The sequence below is a fragment of the Arachis stenosperma genome, chromosome 1, assembly GCF_014773155.1.
Source record: "Arachis stenosperma cultivar V10309 chromosome 1, arast.V10309.gnm1.PFL2, whole genome shotgun sequence".
Lineage (NCBI taxonomy): Eukaryota > Viridiplantae > Streptophyta > Magnoliopsida > Fabales > Fabaceae > Arachis > Arachis stenosperma.
The window spans coordinates 52,201,565-52,223,523 of NC_080377.1; the positions used below are offsets into that span (position 1 = coordinate 52,201,565).

The following is a 21,959-nucleotide window of genomic DNA, read 5'->3' on the forward strand; positions in this document are numbered from 1 at the left end:
TTGTCATAAATTTGTGATATTTCGAAGATTACGAATTCTTTTCTTTAATTTACGGACTATTCTATTAAATTCAAAAGTTTTCTGCCATGATAGATGGCCATGACACCTTTTTTATTGTTGAATCTCAACTGGTTTTTTAACTCTAGATATGTGGATGGGGCGTAGCATTTCTAGCGGTAGCGACTCTTAGCTAATGCAAGAATGACACGTGTTGCAAAGTGGTTGGTGGTTGTGTGTGCCGATACGTCAAGGCATATACAGAGGTTCTCCACTTCTCCGGCTCTAGTGCTGGAGAGAAAGAAATGCCCAAAAATATGGAGAGAAGAAGGGTATAATAAAAGTTAAAAGAAAATATGTATATTTACAGCACACAATAACAATATTTGGGGTTGGCCTTGTTATGTTTGTAAGTTGAAACTAGCAAAGAAGTGAAGCAAAAGTCTCAAACGTGATCCAATGGTCATCTTGACCCCACCATGGCTACACGGTTGTATATTAATATAACGGAATTTTTTTCGTGAAAAATATAATTGAGTAAAGAGTAAAATTTTTTATTAAATTTATAAAAAATATTGTTTTTTTACATGATAAGTTCTTTTATTGAATTTTTTTATTAACAAAAATAATCTTCATTTTTTTACCAAAATTTTATTATTTATCATAGTGTTACTCTTACTCGATATAAAATTTTCCATTAAATATTTATATTTTAGTCTTTACTCTCTAATCTCTACTCCTTTCTCTTTAATTTTTTTGTGCGGCAAAACTGCAAAAGTAACGAAGCTATGATCGTAAGTGATAAAGATACTAAACAAAATTTTCCAAGTCTAGCTTTAGATATTTTTAAATATGTCTATACGAAGAAAGATGTTGATTGAAATATACATTCGAAGCCATCGATTACAATTTACACTGTAAGATATTCCTTTTCTCTGAAGTATAGAATATATGCTGATGGAAAGCACATATGAAAAGATTATTTAATTATAAACGCTACCCGAACTAAATATTAATGTTTAAGACCGATTGAGTAAATTATCGTTTTTATCCTTAATATTTGGAATAAGTATTAAAATTATCTCGAATATTTGAATCGTTTTATTTAAGTCTCTAACGTTTTAAAATTGACTAAATATTGTCCTATTATTAAAAATCTGTTAACAGAATTGACGGCAGAACAAAATTAAGACAATTTTAAAACGTTAAGAACTTAAATAGGACGAACACGTTGAGAATAAAAATGATACATAAAAATAAATTTTAATTTTATCCTTCAATAATATCAATTTTTTACGGTACATAGTTATTCAATTATTTTTTAATTACATTAATTTTATTCTAAATAAATTTATTTTTTTATAATTTTATTCTTAAAAATTTGACTCATCATAAAATATTTGTAGAATGACTAGTACATATAAATTTGTAGAGAAAAATGATACATATATAATAAAGTAATGTGATTCTAGTCATTTTACAAATATTTCATGATAATTAAACATTTTTAAGAGTAAAATTATAAAAAAAATAAATTTATTTAGAATTAAAGTAATGTGATTAAGTGTAATTTAGTTAAATTTGATTAAAAAATAATTAAATAACTATATACCGTAAAAGATTGATATTGGTGAAGGATAAAATTAAAATGTTTTCTATGTATCGTTTTTGTCCCTAATATTTTCGTCCTATTTAAGTCCCTAACGTTTTAAAATCGTCTCAATTTTGTCTTGCCGTCAATTCCGTTAACAGATTCCTGACAGCAGGATAAAATTGAGACAATTTTAAAATGTTAAAAACTTAAATAGAACGATTCAAACATTAGAGACAACTTTGAAACTTATCCCAAACGTTAGGGACAAAAACGATACTTTACTTAAGACCGGATACTCAAACTTGTTTTATACTTTTCACATTCCAAAATTAATGAATTAATATACATGATTAGGCTTTTTTTTTGTCCCTAATAAGATATGATTGTTGTAATATTATTGTTTGAGTAATTATCTAAATCAGTCTCCAAAGATTTTTAAAGCAGATATTTTAGTTTTTAAGAAAAATTAATACACAGATCAATTCTCAAAATTTTATTCTGATAGACAAATTAATCCTCAATTTATTTTTCGGCAAAGTAATTACTCAGATTAGTCTCCAAGAATTTTAAAAAAGGATATTTTAGTCCCAAAAAAAATGAATACACAGATCAATCTCCAATATTTTTTTCTATTAGACATAACAGTCCCCGTCCATTTTACTTTTATTATATGTCGACCTTTATTATTATTAATTTAGTTTTGTACATGTGGATGGCGACACTAGCATATTAATACACTCTTTTCGTTAGAAACAAATAAGGTGAATAATGATGCTTTGAAATCTAAATTAAAACATTTTCTTTTAATATAAATATATTTTTTAAAATAGAAAATCTATTAAATACAAAAATATCAAATAGTTTCAACCTTGAATTTTTTGTAGAATAATCTCTAATAATTTTATTCAATATTATTATTATTATTATTATTGAGTGACTATATATATATATAAATCTAATGAATATATTTATCATTATTTTTGTCTAAAAAACATAAAAAAATTATGGTACAGTATTATTATGTAATTAATAATAATAATAATTTTATATTATTTTTTGGATGGAGGATTGTTATGTCTGACGGAGAAAAAATGATAGGAAATAATCTGTGTATTAATTTTTTCTAGGGACTAAAATATCCACTTTTAAAATTTTTGGAGACTGATTTGGGTAATTACTCTGCAAAAAAATGAACTGGAGATTAATTTTTTTGCCAGAGTAAAACTTTGAGAATTGATCTGTATTTTAATTTTTTTTGGAGACTAAAATGTTTGCTTTTAAAATCCTTGGGGACTGATTTAGATAATTACTCTTATTCTTCCAAAAGTTTAAACCAATAAAAAATATTATTTAAAATCTATTACATAGATTTTCTTTTTCTTTTTATTTATCTTATGCTTAAATTCTTCTTTTTTTTTTAAATTCAATAAGAATTGAACTCTAAACCTCTCACAACAAAAAAGGTTTGGAATAGTAACCAATTTTAGCAATCCACAAAATCGTTCACAATTAGCGACCGATATTATGATCGATCAAATTTTTCTAGGACCAAATAAAAGTTAGTTTCTAAATCAATTAGAGGCCAATTTAGAGACTACCCAATGTTGGTCACTAAAATAGAAATTACTGACCGATTTAGCAACTGATAACGAAACCAATTTAGTTAGTAGCTAAAATTGGTCGCTATTTTTTAATTTAGCGATCAAATTAACAACCAAAACAAAAAAACTTAGTCTTTGGGGCCATGAGTAGCTAAATTGGTAGTTATTTTAATAACCAATTTTATCACCAACATAAAGATAGACTGAAAAATGGTTGGTAGCTAAATCCATTGCTAAGTATTAATATAGTGACCACCTATGAAATCCAGGTTTTAAAGTAGTTAGTTGCTAAATCAGTTGCTATTTTTAATGATTATCGACTAATTTAGTGATGAACAAACCTAGTTGGTCACTAAATCATTCAATACGTGGTTAGTCGCTAATTTAATCCTTAGCGTAAGAATTAGTGATGTCTGGATAAAAATAATATTATAAACTAATTCGTTGCTAAATTGGTCATGATTTAAAAAAATACATTTCTCGCCATACCTGTTGTAAGAACCGCAATTAATTAGCCGCTTAATTAAATTAAATTAATTGTCAAAATAGGATTTAAAAATTTAGAATGTTAATTAGAAAATTTAAATATGATTTTTAGACTCAGTAGATTTTTCTGAGTTGGAAAATGTAATTTTCTACAGAAAATTGCGTAAAAATGCGTACCGATAAATTAGCCGGCAGTATCGGTTTAAATCTGTCCGCTACTGTGTGAGAGTAGTAAAAACTATAGAAAAACTTGAAAAAATAATTAAATTTGAAAACCGAGTGATAATTTCAAAGGTTTGGCCCAATTTTAGGCCAAACGAGCCAAAAATGCTAATGGATTGGACCGAACCTAAATTGGATCCAAACCTAATAGATATATACTCTTAAGTGAGGCCATTTCAGCCTCATAACCCTTCATAACTTAACATTACAGCTGCAAGTGAGAAGAGAGGAGAAGAGAGAGTGTTACTGTTAATCACCAACTTCCGGTGGCCATAACTTGAGCTACGGTCCTCTGATTTGTGTGCCGTCAGCGGCTACACGAAGCTCTCGCCAAATTCGTTAGTTTCATCTAACTTATATTGGTAACATTTTGAAATTTTTTCTCCTTTCTACAGCCCTAAGAAATTAAAAAATGTGGGTGTTGGTTTTTAGTGAATTTTTGTGTTTTGATTGATTAGGTGGTATCTAAGGTTGGGCTATTGGTGGTTTGTGCCCCAAACACTATCGGAGAAGGTAACAAAACACTTTACCTTGTGAATTTGTGAAATTTATGAACCCTAGGTATTGATTTATGATAAAATTATGTATGTCTAGCTTTACTTGTGAATTATTGGAGCTTTGGATTAATTGTTGCGGAGTGGAGACTTGGCGTGGACACAAATTTAGTGTATAGCACATATTGGGAATCGGCCAAGGTATGGTTTTGATTTTTTCTATGTAATATATAATATTTCTATACACTTAGGCTAGTGGACCATAGGATAGGATTGAAATTGATTGTTGATATTTGTGATATATGATGATTTTGATGATTGTGATGATTTTGGTGAATGATAATGTTGATGTATGATGTGGGATTGGATAATGATAATTTTGAGGATTGTTAATGAATGATGAGGTTTGTTGATGTTGATAGAGGATGAGGGAATGATATTTTGTGATGTAAATTATTGAGATTTGAGTTTACAAGTAGAATTTGGTGTATGGAATGGATGACTTTATGTGTTGCTAAGTTATGAAATGAATAAAAGGTATATGAATATGAATTAAGTACATGTCATGTTTTTCTATACTTTTTCATACAAGAAATTGATGATTAGTGCTTAAATATTACATTCTTTTGTGCTTAAATGGTATATTTCTTTGATCTTTTGATTTTATAAACTTTGTAGAAAATAAAAAGAAAAAGAAGCAAAAAAAGCACAAAATAAGCTAAAAAAGAAGAAAAGAGGAATTTTGGCACACTTTGAAATTTGAGCACGCTTTAAAAAGCGTGACCCATGAAAATAAAGCGTGGCGCTCTTAAGCTTGGAAACAAAGACCAACATCCAAGGCTGGTGCTCAATTAAGTGAGCGCTATGCTCACTCTAGTGAGCATTTACGTGCTCTTCATTGAGGGAAGCAAGGCAAAGCAAGACTAGCACTAAAAGAAGTGAGCGTTGTGCTCACTAAAGAGAGTATTTTCGTGCCTTGCTAGCAAGGAAAGCAAGGCAAAGCAAGACTGGCGCTCAAAGAAGTGAGTGCTGTGCTCACTAAAGTGAGCATTTTCGGGCTTTTCTTTAAGCCTTGTGACAACATGACCATGACTTTTTCAAAGGGCCATAACTTGAGCTACAGATGTCCAATTGATGCACTTCTAGTTGCGTTGGAAAGCTGACATTCAGAGCTTTCCAATGATATATAACAATTTATATTTGGCACAAAATTGAAGTTCAAGTGATAGGCATCTTTAAGGCCTCAAAAGCACTCACCAAGGCACCAAAGATGCGCTGGCCAAGGTTCGAAGATGGGGACGCACTCAACACAAGAGATAGCGCTCAAATAGTGAGCACAACGCTCACTTAGTGAGCACTACACTAAAAGCATGCTAGGCCAAAGGCTATGAGCACTATGCTCACAAAACCAAATGGAGCGCTACACTAGGAGTGCACCAACACACCCTGACTCACTTGAACCAAGCCACTCCTGACCCATTCATTCAAGGCCAATTTTGAAAAGCCCATTGACCTACCTGATGAGCGGATAATTTATACGCTTTTTGGCATTGTTTTTAGGTAGTTTTTAGTAAGTTCAAGCTACTTTTAGGGATATTTTCATTAGTTTTTATGTTAAATTCACATTTCTGGACTTTACTATGAGTTTGTGTGTTTTTCTGTGATTTCAGGTAAATTCTGACTGAAATTGAGGGATTTGAGCAAAACTCTGAAAAAGGCTGACAAAAGGACTGCTGATGCTGTTGGATTCTGACCTCCCTACACTCGAAATGGATTTTCTGGAGCTACAGAACTCCAAATGGCGCGCTCTCAACGGCGTTGGAAAGTAGACATCCAGGGCTTTCCAACAATATATAATAGTCCATACTTTATTCGAAGAATGACGACGTAACTTGGCGTTGAACGCCAAGTACATGCTGCTGTCTGGAGTTAAACGCCAGAAAAACGTCATGATCCGGAGTTGAACGCCCAAAACACGTCATAACTCGGAGTTCAACTCCAAGAGAAGCCTCAGCTCGTGGATTGATCAAGCTCAGCCCAAGTACACACCAAGTGGGCCCCGGAAGTGGATTTACGCATCAATTACTTACTCATGTAAACCCTAGGAGCTAGTTTATTATAAATAGGATGATTTACTAATGTATTAGACATCTTTGGTCTCAGTTTTGTTTTATTCTTCATGCTAAGAGACTATTGATCACATTTTAGGGGGCTGTCCATTCGGCCATGCTTGACCCTCTTTCACTTATGTAATTTCAACGGTGGAGTTTCTGCACACCATAGATTAAGGGTGTGGAGCTCTGCTGTACCTCAAGTTTCAATGCCAATAAGATGATATCCTATTCAATTCTATTTATTCCTATTTCAAGATATACGTTGCACTTCAACTTGATGAATGTGATGATCCGTGACACTCATCATCATTCTCACCTATGAACGCGCGTGATTGACAACCACTTCCGTTCTACTCTAGGCCGGGCGCATATCTCTTAGATTCCCCAACAGAATCTTCGTGGTATAAGCTAGATAGATGGCGGCGTTTATGAGGATCCGGAAAGTCCAACCTTGTCTGTGGTGTTCCGAGTAGGATCCTGGGAATCCGGAAAGTCTCACCTTGTCTGTGGTATTCCGAGTAGGATTCCGGTAATGAATGACTGTGACGTGCTTCAAACTTGCAAGTGCTGGGCGTTAGTGACAGACGCAAAAGAATCAAGGGATTCTATTCCAGCAGGCGCGGGAACCAACCAGTGATTAGCCGTACTGTGACAGAGTGCGTGAGCATTAGTTTTCACTGCGAGGATGGGATGTAACTATCAACCATGGGTGATGCCTCCAGACTGATTAGCTATGCGAGTGACAGCCGCATAGGATATTTTCCCGAGAGGATTGAAAGTAGCCACCGTTGATGGTGAACCCCTATACAAAGCTTGCCATGGAAAGGAGTAAGAAGGATTGAGTAGAAGCAATAGGAAAGCAGGCGTCCTTGGGCCATGCAGCATCTTCATATACTTAACTGAAATTCCTACCAATGAATCTACATAAGTATTCTATCCCTTTTATTATATATTTTCTTTTTATTTTATAATTTATTCCAATAATCACAATTACCCTTTAATCTCCCTAATTGAGATTTGCAAGGTGACCATAGCTTGCTTCATACCAACAATCTCTGTGGATTCGACCCTTACTCACGTAAGGTTTATTACTTGGACGACTGGTGCACGAAATTGCAATAACACTTTTGCAACTCCGCACAACTAACCAGCAAGTGCACTGGGTCGTCCAAGTAATACCTTGCGTGAGCAAGGGTCGATCCCACGGAGATTGTCGGCTTGAAGCAAGCTATGGTTATCTTGTAAATCTTAGTCAGGATACCAGAAATTATCAGGATTGATTGTAAAAAGCAAAAGAACATGAAAAAGGTACTTGTTTTGCAGTAATGGAGAATAGGCTGGGGTTTTGGAGATGCTCCATCTTCTGAATCTCTGCTTTCCTACTGTCTTCTTCATCAAACACGCAAGGCTCCTTCCATGGCAAGCTGTATGTAGGGTTTCACCATTGTCAGTGGCTACCTCCCATCCTCTCAGTGAAAATACGTCCCTGATGCTCTGTCACAGCATAGGCTAATCATCTGTCGGTTCTCAATCAGGCCGGAATAGAATCCAGTGATTCTTTTGCGTCTGTCACTAACGCCCCGCCTTCAGGAGTTTGAAGCACGTCACAGTCATCCAGTCATTGAATCTTACTCAGAATACCACAGACAAGGTTTAGACCTTCCGGATTCTCTTGAATGCCGCCATCAGTTCTAGCTTATACCACGAAGATTCCGATTAAAGAACCCAAGAGATATCTACTTAATCTAAGATAGAACAGAGGTGGTTGTCAGTCACACGTTCATAGTTGAGAATATGATGAGTGTCACGGATCATCACATTCATCCGGGTTAAGAACAAGTGATATCTTAGAATGGAAGCAAGCATGATTGAATAAGAAACAGTGGTAATTGCATTAATCCATCAAGACACAGCAGAGCTCCTCACCCCCAACCATGGGGTTTAGAGACTCATGCTGTGGAAGGTACACAAGAAACGTGTAAAAAATGTCATGAGGTCATAAGGTACGGATACAATGTCAAAAGGTCCTATTAATAGTAAACTAGTGTCCTAAGGTTTACAGAAATGAATAAATGACAGAAAAATCCACTTCCGGGCCCACTGGTGTGTGCTTGGGCTGAGCAATGAAGCATTTTCGTGTAGAGACCTTTTCTGGAGTTAAACGCCAGCTTTTATGCCAGTTTGGGCGTTTAACTCCAAGTTTTATGCCAGTTCCGGCGTTTAACGCTGGAATTTCTGTAGGTGACTTTGAGCGCCGGTTTGGGCCATCAAATCTTGGGCAAAGTATGGACTATTATATATTGCTGGAAAGCCCAAGATGTCTACTTTCCAATGCCGTTGAGAGCGCGCCAATTGGGCTTCTGTAGCTCCAGAAAATCCACTTCGAGTGCAGGGAGGTCAGAATCCAACAGCATCTGCAGTCCTTTTCAGTCTCTGGATCAGATTTTTGCTCAGGACCCTCAATTTCAGCCAGAAAATACCTGAAATCACAGAAAAACACACAAACTCATAGTAAAGTCTAGAAAAGTGAATTTTAATTAAAAACTAATAAAAATATACTAAAAACTAACTAAATCATACTAAAAACATACTAAAAATAATGCCAAAAAGCATACAAATTATCCGCTCATCACAACACCAAACTTAAATTGTTGCTTGTCCCCAAGCAACTGAAAATCAAAATAGGATAAAAAGAAGAGAATATACTATAGATTCCAAAATATCAAAGAAACATAGCTCCAATTAGATGAGCGGGACTAGTAGCTTTTTGCCTCCGAACAGTTTTGGCATCTCACTCTATCCTTTGAAGTTCAAAATGATTGGCATCTATAAGAACTCAGAACTCAGATATTGTTATTGATTCTCCTAGTTAAGTATATTGATTCTTGAACATAGCTAGTGTATGAGTCTTGGCTGTGGCCCAAAGCATTCTGTCTTCCAGTATTACCACCGGATACATACATGCCACAGACACATAATTGGGTGAACCTTTTTAGATTGTGACTCAGCTTTGCTAAAGTCCCCAATTAGAGGTGTCCAGGGTTCTTAAGCACACTCTTTTTGCTTTGGTTCACAACCTTATTTCTTTCCTTTTCTCTCTTTTTGTCTTTTTTTTTCTTCTCTTTTTTTTTTCGAAATTTTTTTTTTGTATTCACTGCTTTTTCTTGCTTCAAGAATCATTTTGATGATTTTTCAGATCCTCAATAACAGTTCTCTTTCTCTTCATTCTTTCAAGAGCCAACACTTTTAACATTCTTAAAACAACAAATTCAAGAGACATATGCACTGTTCAAGCATTCATTCAGAAAACAAAAAGTATTGTCACCACATCAAACTAATTCAACTAGTTTCAGAGATAAATTTCGAAATCCTGTACTTCTTGTTCTTTTGTGATTAAAGCATTTTTCATTTAAGAGAGGTGATGGATTCATAGGACATTCATAACTTTAAGGCACAAATTTTATTAATTATGAACTAAGAACAAGACTCAAATATAGATATAAGATAAAAAAAATAAGAATAGAAAACAAAACAAGAAAAACGAAAAAAAAATAGGCTCCTAATGATAGAGGTTTTCACAGAGTTAGGACTCAACGACCTTGATTTTGAGGAGTGGATGCTCCCTCAGCTTGAGAGGAGAGCTTTTGGCGCTTCATCTCTTGGATTTCACGCCCCTGCTTCTCTTGCTCCTTCCATTGACTTCTTGGTGATTGGATGTTCAATGGGTATGAATTCATCTGCTTCCATCTTCACCCCAACCTCTTTACAGAGCAAGGAGATCAAGCTTGGGTAAGCCAATTTGGTTACAGTGGAATTCCTATTTGCAATTGTGTAGATCTCACAGGCAATCAGATGATGGACCTCCACTTCTTTTCCAAGCATAATGCAATGAATCATCACTGCCCTCTTGATGGTGACCTCAGAACGGTTGCTAGTGGGCAATATGGAACGCCCAATGAAGTCTAGCCAACCTCTTGCAATTGGCTTGAGGTCTCCCCTCTTGAGTTGGTTTGGGACACCCTTTGAATTGGTTATCCACTTAGTCCCAGGGAGGCATATGTCCTCTAGGATTTGATCCAACCCTTTATCTACTCTCACCATCCTCCTATTAAAGGAGTCAGGATCATCTTGCAGTTGAGGTAACTTGAAGATTTCTCTTATTTTGTCCAGATAAAAGTACATAACTTTTCCTCTGACCATAGTTCTGTAGGTATGGTAAGCGGTTCCAGTCATTCTCTGCTTATCTGTTAGCCACAGATTTGAGTAGAATTCCTGAACCATGTTCCTTCCAACCTTTGTCTCAGGATTGGTTAGAACTTCCCATCCTCTGTTTCGAATTTGCTCTTGGATCCCCGGATATTCATCTTCTTTCAGATCAAATTTAACTTCCGGGATCACTGACCTCAGACCCATTATTTTGTGATAATGGTCTTCATGTTCTTTAGTTAAGAACTTCTCTTGATTCCAAAGATTCTTTGGATTATTCTCTTTCTTGCCTCTCAAATTGGTTTGTTTTCCCTTGGGAGCCATGATATTGATGAATCTTGGCTTAGTGATCACGGAAAAGCACACCAAACTTAGAGGTTTGCTTGTCCTCAAGCAAAATAAAAGAGAGAAGAGAGGGGGAGGAAGAGGAAATTCGAATGGTGTGGTGGAATGAGGGAGCCAAACGTGTATTTATAAGGTGGGGAGGGGAGTTTTCGAAAAAAAAAGAGAGAGAGATTTGAAAAGGTATGGAAAGAAATTGAGAAAAGGGTGAGTTTTTGAAGAAGATTTGGGATTAATTTGAAATAGATTTGAAGAATGGTTTTGATTTGTGAAGATTTGTAAGTGAATGATGAAAGGTTGAAGTGCATTTATGTAGAAGAGTATGGTTAAAAAGAGGAAAGTTTGAAAAAATTTGAGTTGAAAACAAAAATGTGGTCCCCCACCTTTCTGGCGTTAAACGCCCAGAATGGCACCCATTCTGGCGTTTAACGCCCATTTGCTACCCCTTTTGGGCGTTTAACGCCCAGCCAGGTGCCCTGGCTGGCGTTAAACGCCAGAAATCCTTTATCACTGGGCGTTTTTCAGAACGCCCAGAATGCTGCACACCTGGCGTTAAACGCCCAGAATGGTGCCCATTCTGGCGTTTAACGCCCAAAATGGCACCATTCCTGGCGTTAAACGCCCAGAATGGTACCCATTCTGGCGTTTAACGCCCAAAATGCCCCTTACTGGCGTTTTTTCGCCAGTAAGCTCATTTTCTCTGCTTTTTGAGCTGAATCCTTCTGTAAGTCTGTGAATTCCTTCATTTTTGATACTTGCCTCTGTAAGAACTAATCATATACCTTCCTAATGACTGGGTTGCCTCCCAGCAAGCGCTTCTTTACTGTCTTTAGCTGGACTTCTGCTAAGAATCACTCAAGTCTCAGTCTTGAGCATTCCTGCTCAAAATTGCTTTCAAGATAATGCTTGATTCTTTGTCCATTAACAATGAACTTCTTGTCAGAATCAATATCCTGAAGCTCAACATATCCATATGGTGATACTCCTGTAATCACATACGGACCCCTCCACCGGGATTTGAGTTTTCCTGGAAACAATTTGAGCCTGGAGTTGAAGAGCAGAACTTTTTGTCCTGGTTCAAAGACTCTGGTTGACAATCTCTTGTCATGCCACTTCTTTGCCTTTTCCTTATAAATTTTTGCATTTTCAAAGGCATTGAGTCTGAACTCCTCTAGCTCATTTAGCTGGAGCAGTCCTTTCTCACCAGCTAACTGAGCATCCATGTTTAGGAATCTGGTTGCCCAGTAGGCTTTATGTTCCAGTTCCACAGGCAAATGACAGGCCTTCCCATACACCAGTTGGTATGGAGAGGTGCCTATAGGAGTCTTGAATGCTGTTCTGTATGCCCACAGAGCATCATCCAAGCTCTTTGCCCAATCCTTTCTTCGGGCTATCACAGTCCGTTCTAGGATTCTTTTTAGCTCTCTGTTAGAGACTTCTGCTTGCCCATTGTCTGTGGATGATACGGAGTTGCCACTTTATGGCTAATTCCATATCTAACCATAGCAGAGTATAGCTGTTTATTGCAGAAATGAGTGCCCCCGTCACTGATTAGCACTCTGGGAACGCCAAACCTGCTGAAAATGTTTTTCTTGAGGAATTTCAGCACGGTCTTGGTATCATTAGTGGGTGTAGCAATTGCTTCTACCCACTTAGATACATAGTCCACTGCCACCAGAATGTAGGTGTTTGAGTATGATGGTGGGAATGGCCCCATGAAGTCAATTCCCCATACATCAAACAATTCTATCTCTAATATCCCTTGTTGAGGCATGGCATATCCGTGAGGCAGGTTACCAGCTCTTTGGCAACTGTCACAGTTACGCACAAACTCTCGGGAATCTTTATAGAGAGTAGGCCAGTAGAATCCACACCGGAGGACTTTAGTGGCTGTTCGCTCACTTCCAAAATGTCCTCCATAATGTGATCCATGGCAGTGCCATAGGATCCTTTGTGCTTCTTCTCTGGGTACACATCTGCGGATCACTCCGTCAGCACATCTCTTAAAGAGATATGGTTCATCCCAAAGGTAGTACTTGGCATCTGAAATTAATTTCTTTCTTTGCACACTGCTGTACTCCTTGGGTATGAACCTTACAGCTTTATAATTTGCAATGTCTGCAAACCATGGAGCTTCCTGGATGGCAAAGAGTTGCTCATCTGGGAAAGTCTCAGAGATCTCAGTAGAAGGGAGGGACACCCCAGCTACTGGTTCTATTCTGGACAGATGATCAGCTACTTGATTCTCTGTCCCTTTCTGTCTCTTATTTCTATATCAAACTCTTGCAGAAGCAATACCATCTGATAAGCCTGGGTTTTGAATCCTGCTTTGTGAGTAAGTATTTAAGAGCAGCATGGTCAGTGTACACAATCACCTTTGATCCCACTAGGTAGGATCTAAACTTGTCAATGGCATAAACCACTGCAAGTAACTCTTTTTCTGTGGTTGTGTAGTTCTTTTGTGCGTCATTTAGAACACGGCTGGCATAATAAATGACGTGCAAAAGCTTGTTATGCCTCTGTCCCAACACTGCACCAATGGCATGATCACTGGCATCACACATTAATTCAAATGGTAATGCCCAATCTGGTGCAGAGATGACTGGTGCTGTGACCAGTTTAGCTTTCAGGGTCTCAAATGCCTGCAGACACTCATTGTCAAAGACGAATGGAGTGTCAGCAGCTAGCAGATTACTTAGAGGTTTAGCAATTTTTGAAAAATCCTTTATGAACCTTCTGTAGAATCCTGCATGCCCAAGAAAGCTTCTGATTGCCTTAACATTGGCAGGTGGTGGTAATTTTTCAATTACCTCTACCTTTGCCTTGTCCACCTCTATTCCCCTGCTTGAAATTTTATGCCCAAGGACAATTCCTTCAGTCACCATAAAGTGACATTTCTCCCAGTTTAAAACCAGGTTAGTCTCTTGGCATCTTTTCAGGACAAGTGATAGGTGGTTAAGACAGGAGTTGAATGAGTCTCCATATACTGAAAAGTCATCCATGAAGACTTCCAGAAATTTCTCTACCATATCTGAGAAGATAGAGAGCATGCACCTCTGAAAGGTTGCAGGTGCATTGCACAGACCAAAAGGCATCCTCCTATAGGCAAACACGCCAGAAGGGCAAGTAAATGCTGTTTTCTCTTGGTCCTGGGGATCTACTGCAATCTGGTTGTAGCCTGAATAGCCATCCAAAAAGCAGTAATAATCATGACCAGCTAATCTTTCTAGCATTTGATCTATGAATGGTAAAGGAAAATGATCCTTTCTGGTGGCTGTATTGAGCCTTCTGTAGTCAATACACATACGCCACCCTGTGACTGTCCTTGTAGGAACCAGTTCATTTTTTTCATTATGAACCACTGTCATGCCTCCCTTTTTGGGAACAACTTGGACAGGGCTCACCCAGGGGCTATCAAAAATAGGATAAATAATCCCAGCCTCTAGTAACTTAGTGACCTCTTTCTGCACCACCTCCTTCATGGCTGGATTTAGCCTCCTCTGTGGTTGAACCACTGGTTTGGCATTATCCTCCAATAGGATCTTGTGCATGCATCTAGCTGGGCTAATGCCCTTAAGATCACTTATGGACCACCCAAGAGCTGTCTTGTGTGTCCTTAGCACTTGAATCAGTGCTTCCTCTTCCTGTGGATTTAAAGCAGAGCTTATAATCACTGGAAAAGTGTCACCCTCTCCTAGAAATGCATATTTCAGAGATGGTGGTAGAGGTTTGAGTTCAGGTTTGGGAGGTTTATCCTCCTCCTGAGGAATTTTCGAAAATTCCTTTACTTCCTCTAGTTCTTCTTGATCAGGTTGAGCATCTTTGAAGATGTCCTCAAGCTCTGATTCCAGGCTTTCAGCCATATTGATCTCTTCTACCAGAGAATCAATAATGTCAACGCCCATGCAGTCATCTGGTGTGTCTGGATGCTGCATAGCTTTTACAGCATTCAACTTGAACTCATCCTCATTGACTCTCAGGGTTACTTCCCCTTTGTGTACATCAATGAGAGTTCGTCCAGTTGCTAGGAAAGGTCTTCCTAGAATGAGAGTTGCACTTTTGTGCTCTTCCATTTCCAGCACCACAAAGTCAGTTGGAAAGGCAAATGGCCCAACCTTGACAATCATGTCCTCTATTATGCCTGATGGGTGTTTAATAGAGCCATCAGCAAGTTGGAGGCATATCCTTGTTGGTTTGACTTCTCCAGCCAACCCAAGCTTTCTGATAGTGGATGCAGGTATTAGGTTGATGCTTGCTCCAAGATCACATAGAGCTGTCTTGGTGCAAACACCTTCTAGTGTGCATGGTATCATAAAGCTTCCAGGATCTTGAAGCTTTTCTGGTAAGCTTTTCAGAATGACTGCACTGCTGGTGCGCGAAATTGTGATCACTACAACTTCGCACAACTAACCAGCAAGTGCACTGGGTCGTCCAAGTAATACCTTACGTGAGTAAGGGTCGATCCCACGGAGATTGTTAGCATTGAAGCAAGCTATGGTCATCTTGTAAATCTTAGTCAGGCAAACTCAAATGTATATGATGATGAACGAAAATAACATAAAAGATAAAGATAGTGATACTTATGTATATCATTGGTGTAAGAGCTTCAGACAAGTGTATGAAGATGCCTTCCCTTCCGTCTCTCTACTTTCCTACTGCCTTCATCCAATCCTTCTTACTCCTTTCCATGGCAAGCTCGTGTAGGGTTTCACTGTTGTCAGCAGCTACCTCCATCCTCTCATTGAAAACAATTGCATATGCTCTGGTCACAGCATAGCGGAATTCATCTGTCGGTTCTCAATCAGACCGGAATAGAATCCATTGATTCTTTTGGCGTCTGTCACTAACGCCCCGCCCTCAGGAGTTTGAAGCACGTCACAGTCATTCAGTCATTGAATCCTACTCAGAATACCACAGACAAGGTTTAGACCTTCCGGATTCTCTTGAATGCCGCCATCAAGTCCTGCCTATACCACGAAGATTCCGATTAAAGAATCCAAGAGATATTCACTAAGCCTCAGATGCGTGTAGAACAAGAGTGGTTGTCAGTCACTTTGTTCATGGGTGAGAATGGTGATGGGCGTCAATCATCACCTTCATCAAGTTGAAGAACAAGTGATATCTTGGACAAAGAACAAGTGGAATTGAATAGAAGAACAATAGTGATTGCATTAATACTCGAGGTACAGCAGAGCTCCACACCTTAATCTATGGTGTGTAGAAACTCCACCGTTGAAAATACATAAGCATAAGGTCTAGGCATGGCCGAATGGCCAGCCTCCCAATGATCTAAGATAGCATCAAACGAAGATAGCTACCAAAAGTCTTTTAATACAATAGTAAAAGGTCCTACTTATAGATAACTAGTAGCCTAAGGTGTACAAAGATGAGTAAATGACATAAAAATCCACTTCCGGGCCCACTTTGGTGTGTGCTTGGGCTGAGCAATGAAGCATTTTCGTGTAGAGACTCTCCTTGGAGTTAAACGCCAGCTTTAGTGCCAGTTTGGGCGTTTAACTCCCAATTAGGTGCCAGTTCCGGCGTTTAACGCTGGAATTTCTTGAGGTGACTTTGAACGCCAGTTTTGGGCCATCAAATCTTGAGCAAAGTATGGACTATTATATATTGCTGGAAAGCCCAGGATGTCTACTTTCCAACGCCGTTGAGAGCGCGCCAATTGGGCTTCTGTAGCTCCAGAAAATCCACTTCGAGTGCAGGGAGGTCAGAATCCAACAGCATCTGCAGTCCTTTTGAGTCTCTGGATCAGATTTTTGCTCAGATCCCTCAATTTCAGCCAGAAAATACCTGAAATCACAGAAAAACACACAAACTCATAGTAAAGTCCAGAAAAGTGAATTTTAATTAAAAACTAATAAAAATATAATAAAAACTAACTAAAAGATACTAAAAACATACTAAAAACAATGCCAAAAAGCATACAAATTATCCGCTCATCACAACACCAAACTTAAATTGTTGCTTGTCCCCAAGCAACTGAAGATCAAATAAGATAAAAAGAAGAGAATATGCAATGAATTCTAAAAACATCTATGAAGATCAGTATTAATTAGATGAGCGGGGCTTTCAGCTTTTTGCCTCTGAACAGTTTTGGCATCTCACTCTATCCTTTGAAATTCAGAATGATTGGCTTCTTTAGGAACTTAGAATCCAGATAGTGTTAATGATTCTCCTAGTAAAGTATGATGATTCTTGAACACAGCTACTTTATGAGTCTTGGCCGTGGCCCAAAGCACTCTGTCTTCCAGTATTACCACCGGATACATACATGCCACAGACACATAATTGGGTGAACCTTTTCAGATTGTGACTCAGCTTTGCTAAAGTCCCCAATTAGAGGTGTCCAGGGTTCTTAAGCACACTCTTATTGCCTTGGATCACACTTTATTTCTTTCTTTTTCTTTCTTTTTCGTTTGCTTCTCTTTTTTTTTTCGATTTTTTTTTTCGGTTTTTTTTTTGTATTCACTGCTTTTTCTTGCTTCAAGAATCATTTTTATGATTTTTCAGATCCTCAGTAACATGTCTCCTTTTTCATCATTCTTTCAAGAGCCAACATTCATGAACCACAAATTCAAGATACATATGCACTGTTTAAGCATACATTCAGAGAACAAAAGTGTTGCCACCACATCAAAGTAATTAAACTGTTATAAAATTCAGAATTCATGTAATTCTTTTCTTTTCAATTAAGCACATTTTTATTCAAGAAAGGTGATGGATTCATAGGACATTCATAACTTTAAGGCATAGACACTAAGACACTAATGATCACAAGACACAAACATGGATAAACATAAAGCATAAAATTCGAAAAACAGAAGAATAAAGAACAAGGAAATCAAGGAACGGGTCCACCTTAGTGATGGCGGCTCTTCCTTCCTCTTGAAGATCCTATGGAGTGCTTGAGCTCCTCAATGTCTCTTCCTTGTCTTTGTTGCTCCTCCCTCATGATTCTTTGGTCTTCTCTAATTTCATGAAGGATGATGGAGTGTTCTTGATGCTCCATCCTTAAGTGTCCCATGTTGGAACTCAACTCTCCTAGGGAGGTGTTTAGTTGCTCCCAGTAGTTTTGTGGAGGAAAGTGCATCCCTTAGGGAATCTCAGGGATCTCTTGTGTACTCCATCCTTTTCTTGGTGATGGGCTTGTCCTCATCAATGGGGTTATCTCCTTCTATGTCAACTCCTACTGAATAACAGAGGTGACAGATGAGATGAGGAAAGGCTAACCTTGCCAAGGTGGAGGTCTTGTCCGCCACCTTATAGAGTTCTTGGGCTATAACCTCATGAACCTCTATTTCTTCTCCAATCATGATGCTATGGATCATGATAGCCCGGTCTATGGTAACTTCGGACCGGTTGCTAGTGGGAATGATTGAGCGTTGTATGAACTCTAACCATCCTCTAGCCACGGGCTTGAGGTCATGCCTTCTCAATTGAACCGGCTTTCCTCTTGAATCTTGCTTCCACTGTGCGCCCTCTTCACATATGATTGTGAGGACTTGGTCCAACCTTTGATCAATGTTGACCCTTCTAGTGTAAGGGTGTTCATCTCCTTGCATCATGGGCAAGTTGAACGCCACCCTCACACTCTCCGGACTAAAATCCAAGTATTTCCCCCGAACCATAGTGAGATAATTCTTTGGATTCGGGTTCACACTTTGGTCATGGTTCTTGGTGATCCATGCATTGGCATAGAACTCTTGAACCATCAAGATTCCGACTTGTTGAATGGGGTTGGTAAGCACTTCCCAACCTCTTCTTCGGATCACATGGCGGATCTCCGGATATTCACCCTTTTTGAGTGAAAAGGGGACCTCGGGGATCACTTTCTTCAAGGCCACAACCTCATAGAAGTGGTCTTGATGCACCTTTGAGAGGAATCTATCCATCTCCCATGACTCGGAGGTGGAAGCTTTTGCCTTCCCTTTCCTCTTTTTAGAGGTTTCTCCGGCCTTGGATGCCATAAATGGTTATGAAAAAGCAACGCTTTTACCACACCAAACTTAAAATGTTTGCTCGTCCTCGAGCAAAAAAGAAGAAAGAAGAGAGTAGAAGAAGAAGAAATGAGGAGGAGGGAGATGGTGGTGTATTCGGCCAAAGAGGGGGAGAAGTGGTGTTTAGGTTGTGTGAAAATGAAGAAGGGAAGAAGGGTATTTATAGGAGAGAGGGGGGTAATGGTTCGGCCATAATGGGTGGGTTTGGGAGGGAAAGTGGTTTGAATTTGAAGGGTGAGGTTGGTGGGGATTTATGAAGGATGGATGTGAGTGGTGAAGAGAAAGATGGGATTTGATAGGTGAAGGGTTTTTGGGGAAGAGGTGTTTGAGGTGATTGGTGAATGGGAGAAGAAGAGAGAGAGTGATGGTGGGGTCCTGTGGGGTCCACAGATCCTGTGGTGTCAAGGAAAAGTCATCCCTGCACCAAATGGCATCAAAATTCACGTTTTGAGCCATTCTGGCGTAAACGAGGGCTGGTGCCCATTCCTGGCGTTTAACGCCAGGTTCTAGCCCTTTTCTGGTGTTTAACGCCAGGCTGGTGCCCCTTTCTGGCGTTAAACGCCCAGAATGGTGCCAGACTGGGCGTTAAACGCCCAACTGCTAGGCTTACTGGCGTTTAAACGCCAGTAGCATCTTCCTCCAGGGTGTGCTGTTTTTCTTCCTGTTTTTCATTTGTTTTGCTTTTTTCATTGTTTTTGTGACTTCTTATGATCATCAACTACAAAAAAGATAAAATAACAAAAGAGAATAGTTAGCTATAAAACATTGGGTTGCCTCCCAACAAGCGCTTCTTTAATGTCATTAGCTTGACAGAGGACTCTCATGGAGCCTCAGAAATACTCAGAACCGTGTTGGAACCTCCCAACACCAAACTTAGAGTTTGAATGTGGGGGTTCAACACCAAACTTAGAGTTTGGTTGTGGCCTCCCAACACCAAACTTAGAGTTTGACTGTGGGGGCTCTGCTTGGCTCTGTTTTGAGAGAAGCTCTTCATGCTTCCTCTCCATGATGATAGAGGGATGTCCTTGGGCCTTAAACACAAAGGATTCTTCATTCACTTGAATGATCATTTCACCTCTATCAACATCAATCACAGCTTTTGCTGTGGCTAGGAAGGGTCTGCCAAGGATGATGGATTCATCCTTGCACTTCCCAGTCTCTAGGACTATGAAATCAGTAGGGATGTAATGGTCTTCAACTTTTACCAAAACATCCTCTACAAGTCCATGGGCTTGTTTTCTTGAGTTGTCTGCCATCTCTAGTGAGATTTTTGCAGCTTGCACCTCAAAGATCCCTAATTTCTCCATTACAGAGAGGGGCATGAGGTTTACACTTGACCCTAAGTCACACAAGGTCTTCTTGAAGGTCATGGTGCCTATGGTACAAGGTACAGAAAACTTCCCAGGATCCTGCCTCTTTTGAGGCAGTTTCTGCCTAGACAAGTCATCCAGTTCTTTGGTGAGCAAAGGGGGTTCATCCTCCCAAGTCTCATTTCCAAACAACTTGTCATTTAGCTTCATGATTGCTCCAAGGTATTTAGCAACTTGCTCTTCCGTGATATACTCATCCTCTTCAGAGGAAGAATACTCATCAGAGCTCATGAATGGCAGAAGTAAGTCTAATGGAATCTCTATGGTCTCATCTTGAGCCTCAGATTCCCATGGTTCCTCATTGGGGAACTCAGAGGAGATTGGTGCACGCCCATTGAGGTCTTCCTCAGTGGCGTCCACCTCCTCTCTTTCCTCTCCATATTCGGCCATGGTTATGGCTTTGCACTCTCCTTTTGGATTTCTTCTGTATACTTGGGAGAGTACTAGGAGGGAGTTCAGTAACTTTCTTACTCAGCTGACCCACTTGTCCTTCCAAATTCCTAATGGAGGACCTTGTTTCATTCATGAAACTTTGAGTGGTCTTTATTAGACCAGAGACCATTGTTGCTAAGTCAGAAGTACTCTGCTTAGAACTCTCTGTATGTTGCTGAGAAGATGATGGAAAAGGCTTGCCATTGCCAAACCTGTTTCTTCCACCATTATTGTTATTGAAACCTTGTTGAGGTCTCTCTTGATTCTTCCATGAGAAATTTGGGTGATTTCTCCATGAAGAATTATAGGTGTTTCCATAGGGTTCTCCTAGGTAATTCACCTCTTCCATTGAAGGGTTCTCAGGATCATAAGCTTCTTCCTCAGATGAAGCTTCCTTAGTACTGCCAAGTGCATTTTGCATTCCAGATAGACTTTGAGAAATTAAATTGACTTGTTGAGTCAATATCTTGTTCTGAGCCAATATGGCATTCAGAGTGTCAATCTCAAGAACTCCTCTCTTCTGACTAGTCCCATTGTTCACAGGATTCCTTTCAGAAGTGTACATGAATTGGTTATTTGCAACCATTTCAATGAGCTCTTGAGCTTCTGTAGGCGTCTTCTTCAGATGAAGAGATCCTCCAGCAGAGCTATCCAAAGACATCTTGGATAGTTCAGAGAGACCATCATAGAAAATACCTATGATGCTCTATTCAGAAAGCATGTCAGATGGACATTTTCTGATTAATTGTTTGTATCTTTCCCAAGCTTCATAGAGGGATTCTCCATCCTTCTGTCTGAAGGTTTGGACTTCCACTCTAAGCTTACTCCATCTTTGTGGTGGAAAAAACTTTGCCAAGAAGGCATTGACTAGCTTTTCCCAAGAGTCCAGGCTTTTTTTAGGTTGAGAGTCCAACCATATTCTAGCTCTGTCTCTTACAGCAAAAGGGAATAGCATCAGTCTATAGACCTCAGGGTCAACCCCATTAGTCTTGACTGTGTCACAGATTTGCAAGAATTCAGCTAAGAACTGATGAGGATCTTCCATTGGAAGTCCATGGAACTTGCAATTCTGTTGCATTAGAGAAACTA

General features: G+C 38.8%; 1 non-coding gene across 1 annotated transcript; it reads left to right on the forward strand.

Annotated features, from left to right (window-relative positions):
* The first annotated feature begins 21,589 nt into the window (after positions 1-21,589).
* LOC130948110 (small nucleolar RNA R71) lies at positions 21,590-21,693 on the forward strand. Its single transcript, XR_009072933.1, has one exon. It is a non-coding gene; the product is annotated as a small nucleolar RNA R71 (small nucleolar RNA).
* The last annotated feature ends 266 nt before the right edge of the window (positions 21,694-21,959 follow it).